An 11409-nucleotide genomic window follows, 5' to 3' on the forward strand; every position below is an offset into this window, starting at 1 on the left:
ACGGGACTAGTGCGCAAGTGTGAAACGGCCGGATTGCCAACAGCCGGTACCAAGGAAGATCTGGCAAAGCGGTTGGTCGACGCTGGCCTAGAAAACATGGAAGGTGATCCCGAGAAGGATCCAATGAGTTCCACCGGTTATCTCGATGCTGAAACGATGCCAGCCGTTAGCACAGCATTGGTGCAAAAAACGGATCATGTCCATCCATACTCCTTTCGCGACGTAGAAGATGGCATAGAGACGTTTGGCGAGGACATCAGTCGAGACGTAAACGAGTGGATCGCCGATTTTGAGAGCGTGGCTAACATTGCCGGGTGGTCAAAGAGTCAAATGTTTATCATGTGCCGAAAGAAGCTCGTGAAAACGGCTAGGAAATTCGCGACTACTTTGCGTGATATTAAACATTATGATCAGCTACGTGACGCGCTAATTAGAGAATTCGGAACCATCGTCAGGGGAAAGGATGTTCACCGGAAACTTGCATCGCGTGTGAAAAGAAAAAATGAAAATATGTTGGATTACATATACGAGATGCAAAGGATTGCGGCGAGTATCGAACTCGACCAGGATAGTTTGATCGAGTACATAGTTGACGGTGTGACCACGGAGGTCAAAACTCGAGCGTTGCTGTATCGAGCTAAAACAATTGCGGGTTTGAAAGAAGAGCTCGTGTTGCTGGAGCGAGCCGAGAGAAAAACCGAAAAACCATTTCTTAGAAATCCACGAACGGCAACGGAAGCTATACCACAAAAAGCGTGTTATAATTGTGGTGAAATGGATCATTTTCGTAAGGACTGTAAGAAGGTTGAAAGTGTTCCGAAAAAAGAAAATACAAAAGAGAAAAAAACAAAGTGCTATTCGTGCGGTGACAGTGGGCACATTTCGACAGCTTGCCCGAAAAAGTTGAAACCAGCAGTGAACAATATAACTAGTCGATACCCGACAATTTCTGTGAAAATTGACGGACACTCCTTCGATGGAATGATCGACACGGGCAGCGATGTGACATTGTTACGCGAAGACGTGGTGCAAACAATTCGGCGGAAGTATAAGAACAGTAATCGAATTGTTCGCGGGTATGGCGGAGAGCGTCAGTGTGTTAGAGGAGAGCTATTCGTAGAAGCCGAAGTTGGTATCGTAAAAAGAAAAATTAACTTTCTTGTGGTTCTGTGTAAGGCAATCGACACACAGGTACTGATCGGTATGGATTTCCTCAACACAGTGGAGTATGTTATCTCTAATAGTGTGGTAGAGATACGTGAGAAAAATGATCATTGTGATCAAGACGACGAACAATGGATACATCACTTGGATTGTGGTGTGCAAGAATCGTTGGACGTTCCCAGTAAGTACGAGAAAGAGGTGCTGACCATAGTATCGGACTATGAGAGTGGGAAGTTGTGTGATGATTCCTTTGAAAACGACAAAACCGTAAGTGAAATGAGGATCAAAGTACACGACGATGAAATTGTGTGTGCGCGACCTCGTCGTTTAGCTCCGTTGGAAAAGCAAATCGTGAAGGAGCAAGTGCGTGAGTGGATTAAAGATGGAATTGTTCGACCATCGTTTAGTCCGTACTCAAGTGCGGTTGTTGTTGTGCCAAAAAAAGGAGGAAAACATCGCGTGTGCATCGATTATCGCGAGTTGAACAAAAAGATAGAGCGCGACAAATACCCGACACCGAACATTGAAGATCAAATTGATGCATTGGCTGAGGCGCGTGTGTATACAACGCTTGATTTAAAAAATTCATATTTTCACGTGAAGCTTAGTGCGGAAAGTTGTAAATATACCTCGTTTATTACAACAGAAGGACAATATGAATTCCTGAGAGCACCATTCGGGTTGTGTACAAGCGGCAGTTCGTTTTGCAGATTTATCAATTCAGTGTTCAAGGAATTGATCGACGCGGGTGAAATTCTGTCGTATATCGATGACATTATTATTCCGTCCAGGAGCGAGGACGAAGGGCTCGTCAAGCTACGACGTGTTATGGAGCTAGCTGCAAAGGCTAATCTGCAGTTTAATTGGAGAAAATGTGCTTTCTTGAAAAGGCGTGTTGAATACCTCGGTTATTCTGTGTATGAAGGGAAAATCGAGCCATCGCAAGAAAAGATTGAGAAGGTGCGACATTTTCCGAAGCCAAGAACGGTTAAGGCATTGCAACGATTTCTTGGACTGGCAAGCTATTTTCGGAAATTTGTTCCGGATTTTGCCAAACGATCGCGTTCGTTGACCATGCTGCTGAAGAAGGATGCTGAGTTCGTCTTTAATGCTGATGCTGATTGTGCATTTGAGGACCTCAAAGCCGCGTTGTCGCAGTATCCAGTGCTGATGATTTTCAAACCCGGTGTGGAAACTGAAGTTCACACAGACGCTAGCAAGGAAGGGGTAGCGGGAATCTTGATGCAGCGGTCGGTAGAAGATGGATTATTCCACCCCTGTTATTTTTACAGTCGCGTAACGAACAGTGCGGAGCGGAATTATCATTCGTATGATTTGGAAGCATTAGCGGTCGTGGAATCGTTGAAAAAATTTAGGTATTATCTTTTAGGACAAAAGGTTACGGTCATAACAGATTGTATTGCATTCAAGCAATCGATGTCGAAAGTAAATCCAAATGCAAGAGTCGCTAGATGGTTCGTAGTGTTGTCAGAGTTCGATTATCAGATTCAACATCGATCGGCTGAAAAGATGAAACATGTAGATGCGTTATCTAGGGCGACTATAATGCGAATATCTCTCACGGTGAGCAAAAGAATTATTCAGGCTCAACAGGAAGATGCGAAAATAGCAGCAATTAGAAATGCGATAAGTTCTGGTGAATGTTGCGAAGACTTTCATATTGTTAACGGCGTGTTATACAAGACAGAACATGGTAAAGAAAAAGTTGTCATACCAACACAAATTGAGTCGAGCATCATTAGGGAAGCTCATGAGCAAGGTCATTTTAGTGTTAAAAAGACAAAAGAACGTTTATCGGATGATTACTACATTGCTGATATAGAGTCCAAAATAAGGAAATGCGTTGATAATTGCGTAAGGTGTATTGTGAGTGAGAGGAAACGTGGTAAGGCTGAAGGTGAGCTTAAACCTATCCCAAAGGGGGAGTTGCCCCTCGATACTTTTCATGTGGATCATTTGGGTCCGATGCCTTCGACACGTAAATCATACAATTACCTTTTTACTATCGTGGACGCATTCACAAAGTACGTATGGTTATTCCCAACGAAAACCACAAATGCGGAAGAAGTGGTTAAAAAGTTGAAGATAGTTTCAGAAATATTCGGAGATCCGAGACGCATAGTTTGTGATCGTGGAGCGGCATTTACGTCCGGATTATTTATAAACTATTGTGCGGAACGCGAAATTGAATTACATACAATTGTAACGGGTGTCCCCCGAGGAAATGGACAAGTGGAGAGAATCCACAGGATTATTATACCTGCTTTGACAAAGTTATCGGTTCAGAACCCAGAAGAATGGTTTAAGCATGTCAGTTACGTTCAGATTGCGATTAATAATAGTTGGCAGCGTGCCATACGAATGACACCGTTTGAACTTTTAACAGGAGTAAAAATGAAAACGAAAGCAGATATTGTTATACACAACATTTTGGAAGAGGAATTACAAAATGGATTTGTAAATGATCGGGCTGAGTTAAGAAAGTTAGCTGGCCAAGGAATCGAAAGGATTCAGCAAGAAAATATTCGATCTTACAATTTGCGTCGTAAACCGGTACGTAAATATCAAATAGGAGATTTGGTGGGTGTACCAGTGACCCAATTTGGGGTAGGACGTAAAGTGAAGGCTAAATTTTATGGACCTTATAGAATTTCAAAGGTACTTCCGAATGATCGAATAGAAGTAAAGAAATTAGATCAGGAATTAGAAGGTCCACAAGTAACGACAACAGCCATGGATTGCGTGAAACCGTGGAACAATTATGATGATTAGAATGTTTGTAAGTCTTTCTTCCAGGTGGAAGAACAGTCAGGAAAGGCCGTGTAGGAGTGTGAGTGTCACTCGGTGACCACTAAATCTGTATATAAGTTGTTGAAAATAAAATAGCAAAACAGTTGCTGCCTGGACTTCAAAAAGGAAACAAGTAGTATTTGCTTTCCTACATAAATATCTTTTTAAACTCTTTATGAGTAACAAAAATTCTATCTACAATGCATGTGTGCATCATCAGCAAAATGTCCGCATAATCTTTTCTCAATAATGCTTGACGGTGATTCAACTAGAATGCTGGAAGGTGACCATGCCGTAGAACATATGGTATGTGACAGGAAAAATTCCATTGATGCAAAGCAGCATGAAGCGCATAAGCAAAGTATGGAATTTAACCCATTGCCATTGGCGCGGAATGTTTTCTGGTTAAATGTATGACCTACACAGACTACACGGAGGTAACCACAACATAATTGAAGTTTTCTCACCTTCTCTTACCCTCTGTCGACGTTTGATATTCTTGCCCGAAAGCTCAACACGCGTTTATGGCCTTGTTGTGTTGGAAGCAATAATTTATAAAATACATACATATATTGGGGTCTAAAATTTTTAGCTCGTATTTAACAAACCATCGAATCATCGAACAAACCGCAGAATCGAGCAGGAACTTGTTAACAAGTAATATCATCATCATTCCTCAAGGAATTAACATTTTGACATAAAGAATGTAGTCATGGAAAAAGTAACGAAAATTAAGTAACCGACCGGTATCTGGTTACTCTGTACCTGTTTTTCGCTAGTGTTTTTGGAAAAAAGGGGGGAAAGGAGTTATTTTAACAAGTACAAGTACCTGGTTACTTTGGACCTGGTCGTCACCGTAAGTTCCTGGTAACTTTTGGACGTGGTTACTTCACGTGTTATTTTACCAGGTACAAGTGCCTGTTTACTTAGGACCTGGTCGTCGCCTTGAAATTCATAGTGGACTTGGATTCTTTTGGAATTTTGCATTTTAAATTGTAGAGCTAGTTATGTACCTGATGTAACCAGGCTTTTTAAAGTTCTGGACGTGATCAGGTTCGTTACTTTAATGTAACGGTTCCGATTCACCAGCTCCAGCGATACTTTCCCATCACTAAAAGAATGACATTAGGGTGCAGTTTTCTTGAAACAGGAATTACACCTTCAAAATATAGCTTTAATTTAATCGTATTTTTGTATTTTAATCTGCTCAAATGTTTATTACAAAGTTGACCAATTATAACGATGCATAAAGCAAATAATCTATGACGATTGTGTTTGTACAGCGATGCATCTTCTGAGTGCGATGCACATTAATTTTCTATACAAAGTTTAAGTTAAAGTTATAACATTATATGCGACGAAACAAAGCTTACACAAATCGTAAATGTTTTATTTATTTATCTAGAAAAAGCTTTACATAGTCTAGTAACAAAGCATAACAAACGCACGAATTTAAAAAAATGTATTGTTTTTTTTATCAAAAGCTTAAGCTTTTGACTTACTAACTTACGTAATAATAATTAAACTTACTTACGTAATTCCATTGTTGTTTTTAACCTCAATTCAATAAACATTCATCGGAATAAACATTCGGAAAGTATGGCCTAATCTGTGTCAGACCTGCTAAAAAAAGCTTTGTTTTGACATTTGTCAAAGCAGCTGATCGAATCAAATTAGAAAAATGACAGATTTATTTTGCAGCGCTCATTGTATAGAAAGCTTGCAGCAATTAAGTCGCCAAACGTCAAATCTCATATATAAAAAAACCCCATTGAAGGATATTAAAATCATTTTTGTGTAATGAACAAAACAAAATGATATTGTATAAAATTTCATTATTATGAACCGGACCTTACTTTTCAAGCTAAAAATTTAAACAAAATAAATAAATTCGAAACCGAAGCGATCATTGTTTTGTATACCTTTCTAAACCATCATTAATTATTGAAAGCTTTTACTTTGGGTTAATTGATGGACGAAATTAATTATTATTCAGTACCACAAATGAAGCATATCCATGTGTCGTACGCACTTGTTCCCAGGCAAATTGATACCTGGAAGTTAGGTATATGCGGTGATTAAGTTTTTTTTGTGTGTTTCAATCACTAAGCGCTAATTAATATGCATTTACAAATTTGTGGTAAAAGCTTTTTTTATATTTCCTATTGAGATTTCATTGAGTTGTTAGTAAACGAAACCGTTAGTAATAGTCTGTAAACGTATCAAATATCTATTGCAAAAAAACGTAACGGGCGGTGATTGTACTCCAGGGATTGGCATGATGCTGCCGGCAACACAGCCACAACAATGACTAGAAGCGTCGAGCATAACCGATCGATGAGTAACGAGCAATAATTTACCTTCGTAGCTCGTTATAAAGAGATATCCAAGGAAGTGCTCGCTTTGTTCATTTAGCATACCCTAAAGTCATTATTAACACAAAATTAGTATAAAACTGAACAAACTTTCTATCGCTGCACATCAGCTCGACTATCATATAACATCCAATTAGCGGTAACAATGGTACATTAGCTGTTAGTTTTTTTCTTGCTGTTCATATCCGCATATCATTAACACAATTTGATTGATTTGAATCAATTTTCCCATTAGCAACACCACCATAATCATAACCAGGTGGTAACTATTTCACGCTATTTACCACGAAATATTCACCACCATAGGCAAACTTTCCACCTAGGTTAAGCTACAACCATTCGCCGGACAGCTTATTACTCTAACCGTAAGACCAAAATGTTGACATGTTTGATTTTCAGCTCACTTGACACGACTTAATTAGTGGTTTCCGTACTTGCCAGAAGCAGACAAGCCGTTTCAGGCGAACTTTATTGCAGTGGAGGTTTTGTATTTCAGCTAATCAAATGCATATAAACCGCTTATCCCAGAAATAATAACCTTTTTTTACTTTGTAATTTTATTAACAGGCATTTGTAAACCAATCAACAGCATTCATTACCAATATAATAACATTAAAATTAAATGTAAAATATTTTACAAAACCCAATTGACGAAAATAAACTACGCAACGGGTCAGGTTCTAATTGAGACATGCCGATGCAACGTTCATGGAGAAACGTTATTGCTATGAGCACGGAAAAGATGGTGACGCTGGATTAAATTAATGCTCTGTGGCCTGGTCTGTCGAAGATATGCTTAGTAAGTCCCGCCCTGCTTGACAGTAAACCCAACAAAACTGACCACCGAAGTACGCAAACACAGCATACATTAAACAGGCTGCCGGTCAACCGTTCTAGCAGATACAGCAGGAAATTACCATTTTGTCCAAGAATATCTTCAACTTCGATTTTCGTACGCAACTTGAATATGCACACTTACCTGACCTGAACGTTTTGTTTATGGTACAGTAGTTTACGAACATTTCTACCATTTTGCTTCACTAGTGCATGAAGCAATGAATGTAAAATGAAACTCTTGAAAATTTGTGATAAGTTGCAGAAATATAGAAAAAGGGAAACCTTTCGTGAATTATTTCAAAGTAGAACTGAAGAACGCCGCAAGGTGCTCGTTGGAAAACTCCGTAAATTTACAACCAGCATATGGTGAGATTTTCTCACAGATAGAACTGATAGGCATTAATTTGTAATACATTATTCATTTATTGACACACAACTAACGTCATCGATATGAACCAAAGAAGAAAGTTTTTCTTGTGTTTTATATCTCGAAACAAAAAGCTTTTCACAAAACCCATCTACAAACTACTGCGACAACTTTCAACTTTCATTACACAAGAAAGCTACTTCACTGATTCGGTTAAGGGTTTTGTGCGGTTGGGTCACATAACAAAGTTGAAAACTTTCTAATCTACTACCATCTACATCAAACAGACATTTTGATGAAACGTTGCGTCAAAAAGACTAGTCCCTCCCGGGAAAATAGGGCGGAAAACATCGCAACTATGCATAAGCTTTAATGATTTAAGGCAGCAACTTGGTAAAGTGATTCTCCCGCGAATGAAAAAAGGAAATAATAATTGATTAGTTGCGTGCTTTCGATCAATTTGTGAATGAATTAAACACCGTTTCTGGAATATGGAAGTTTGATTATATTTCCACCTTTGTAATCACGGGTGGTTTACGTTGTTAACGGTAGAGTGAGAAAAGAAAACATTCTTGCTTGCTCCAGCGATGCGGGGGGATATAGCAGAGTAAATAATTATGCATCCCACAATGGTTTCGATATGGACAAAGCCATACAAAAAAAACACAAGAAACAAATTCTATGATTAAGCGTTTCTTTCAAGCAACGAGTTTTTTTCGTAAATGGTACCTATTAATCGTTTCCGTTTCCGATTCGGATAAATATGATCATCTAATTTATGCTGGCAGTGTTTAAATATTTGACACCTTTTATTACTACATCAGGTTTGGCTTTTTGATCGTATCCGCCTTGGGAGGCGTTTTTGTTACGTTGAATTAAATCTTATCGAATCTTATCGAAAATAATGAATAATTATTTTATTCTAACCGATGGAGACGCCTAGTCGTTTATAAAATTATTTAAAAAACCTTATCAAACCTAATATTTAAAGTGGCACATTACCACACAGATGCATTTTCAGATATAAAAAAATAACCACAAGTGTTTAAAATATCTACTAAATTTTAACATAACGATGTGCAATAGAACGCACAGCAAAATGGAAGATAGACAACTAATTATAGCAACTGAAAGCTAGAAATAACCGGTACAAAGCATATGAGAAGGGCAACAATTATTTGAATGTGAATAAAACCGAAAACCTTTCACCATACACCAATTTTCACGGTAAAGAATTAGGAAACAACTATTGCTCTTAAGCACAAAGGCATCGGAAGATCCTTCCTAGAATGACTTCAAAGGTTCATATGAAAGAAATTACTATTAGATTTCTATGAACGCCGTAATGCTCAAAATCTGATGATAGTTACAGCAATACTATCGCACATTGATAACCTATTCGTTCCACATACACCTGTATATCATTTTATACCTATTTTTATATTTTTTTTACATCAAACTGCAATATCAAGTAAAGACTTTACGATTTAACGTACGAACACTGTTCACGTACAACCCTATTGATATGAAGGTGTTTTTTTTGTTCCAAATTCCTTCTTTTATTTCTTCTAATAGGCTTATGTTGCTGCTCACAAATCAAGCACCAATACAATTGAAAACGGAAAAGCTTTTCATAAAAATGAAGAGTGTATAAATTTTTACGATTATTGTTTGTGTCCTGGGGAACATTTGTGGAAAACGTCTGCTGCGTGTTACGTTTGTGCTAGGGTACCTGCTGTTGGCAGTTTCAATAATAAAGTATCACCTATTGAAACGATTAACAACGTTACAGTACTGAAGAGGGAAAAAGGGCTTTAAGGGCTCATGGGTAATGGAAAATCGAGACGTTAAGCTTTAGTAATAATGTAGCTAATCCTTAACAACCAATTCGAATAATGCATATAATTGGGGAAAATCTTTAAATCCTTTTAAAGACATATATTTCTTGTTGTGCAATCAGATTCCATACCTTACTACACAATCAACACGTCGACATTACTTTAATCATACAAAATAAATTAAATTGAAAAATTCATCCATCTTTTTCATTACCAAATTCCAGCTATCTGTTACCTTTTTCTTGACGAGAGCATTAATTACATGTCATCTACAATCGTATCCAGACTCATGCTAGATTTATGCTGGCAAAATATTTTCCACTCCCTCAAACCCAGAACTGGCTCAATCTGGAAAAGGCTAGCTATCAATAACCCGATTGTCCGAATCTGAAGAAAATATGCCACGAACTGATGAGTTGGAATTAAAAAAAAACGCAGCTCACCCCGTCCACTGCCACAGAATGTAAATCCGCTGCTGGCACATTCCATCGTAAAGATAATTTCCCGTAATATTTCCAGCAAAAACACAGGCGTCTGCGGGCAAACCCGAAAACAGAACAAAATAGCCCATTAAAGTGGTGGATGGCGAATAAAACTGCCAAGAGGACAGATGAAGGACCAGGCAACAAAGAACGTGTTCGTGAGCAGAATCGGTAAAAGTGGGTGTAGTAAATTCGATGACGAAATGAGCCGAAACGAAAAGCATGCAACAAATAACAGAAAAATACAATCAAGTATATTCAAAGGTTTCGAGACGGTAAGCCTGAACCCTTGCGTAGCTGTCGCCCCAGGCAATCATGTAAGGAATCGTAATTAATTAATGAGCCAAATAGCGCTAGGTGAGTTACCGTATGCCGTTCGTTTTCATTCTTTGATACCTTTTTACGGGAATTTCTTTGCTTCTAGCTCGAGCAGTGGCAGCAATAATTATTTAATAGATTTTTTTTCCCGTCACTTCAATGTCAATATTTTGGGAATCATTTGGCTGGCTTTCCTTTGATTAAGGAAGCCGGCAAACGGTCGCTTAAACCTCTTTCGTAAGCTGATTATGAGTTCATGTTTAAATGACTTGTTGCACTCAAACATTCAGTAGGTAACGGACTTTAATAGGCAAATATATAATCCACAATTTTAAATTGCCAAAAATTCATTTTCAATGCAGTGCTTTATACTCGTATTAGTATTGTACGTTACGTAGTGTAACGTATTGTAACGCATTCAACAAAAAAGGATTGCTTGCAACGATTTAACAAAAAAGAATCAATTTTCACATGACTGTGGCTATGCTGTTGTATATGAGTAAATCTTTTTTAACAATTTCACTAAATTTGTAACAATCTTTGCAAAAACAAGAATTATGCAGACTTCAAAGGCTTGTTAGTGATGCAAACTCTAAAATGCAGGATTTTATATCACGCTGTGCATTCTGTATCTGCCAGATGAAGTCCATTTTTTATTCATAACATCCTCTCCTTTTTTTGGGAAAAGTCTGGAAAGAAGACTTAGTTCCGGTCCCAAGATCTGTACTATAGACATGATCTTCAAAGAGAAACACCAAACTAAGGGTATGGAAGGGGGTAAGGATGGGATAGTGGGGACGAAGCGATCTCATCACGTAGGCGGTCTTACTAAAGAGACCAGATATATCAAACATTGGATAGCGAAGACCAGCAGTTGTGTTCTTTACTTCCTTCAGAGATAAAGAGATAATCGTGGACGACTCTCTTACTCTCCAAACTCGTTTTCTTGGACTCGCAAAGAGTTAAGACCTTCGACAACTTAAGAAGACTGGTCACAAAATGTCCTCCGGAAGTTACCGTCTACATCAATAAGTATCATTACAAAGAGGAGTTAAGTATGTCCGGTCATCAGAACACAATTTCAAGAGATTGCACAAGAACATGGAATGGTCTAAATGTTCCTGATGTTCTCCAATAATGTCCAAAACTCTATTTGAATCTTTGACAAATGTCTCGTAATAGGATAAAATAAATCCTCATACTTGCCAGCTAGCATA

Source organism: Anopheles funestus, chromosome 3RL, assembly GCF_943734845.2.
Source record: "Anopheles funestus chromosome 3RL, idAnoFuneDA-416_04, whole genome shotgun sequence".
In the NCBI taxonomy this organism is placed as follows: Eukaryota; Metazoa; Arthropoda; class Insecta; order Diptera; family Culicidae; genus Anopheles; species Anopheles funestus.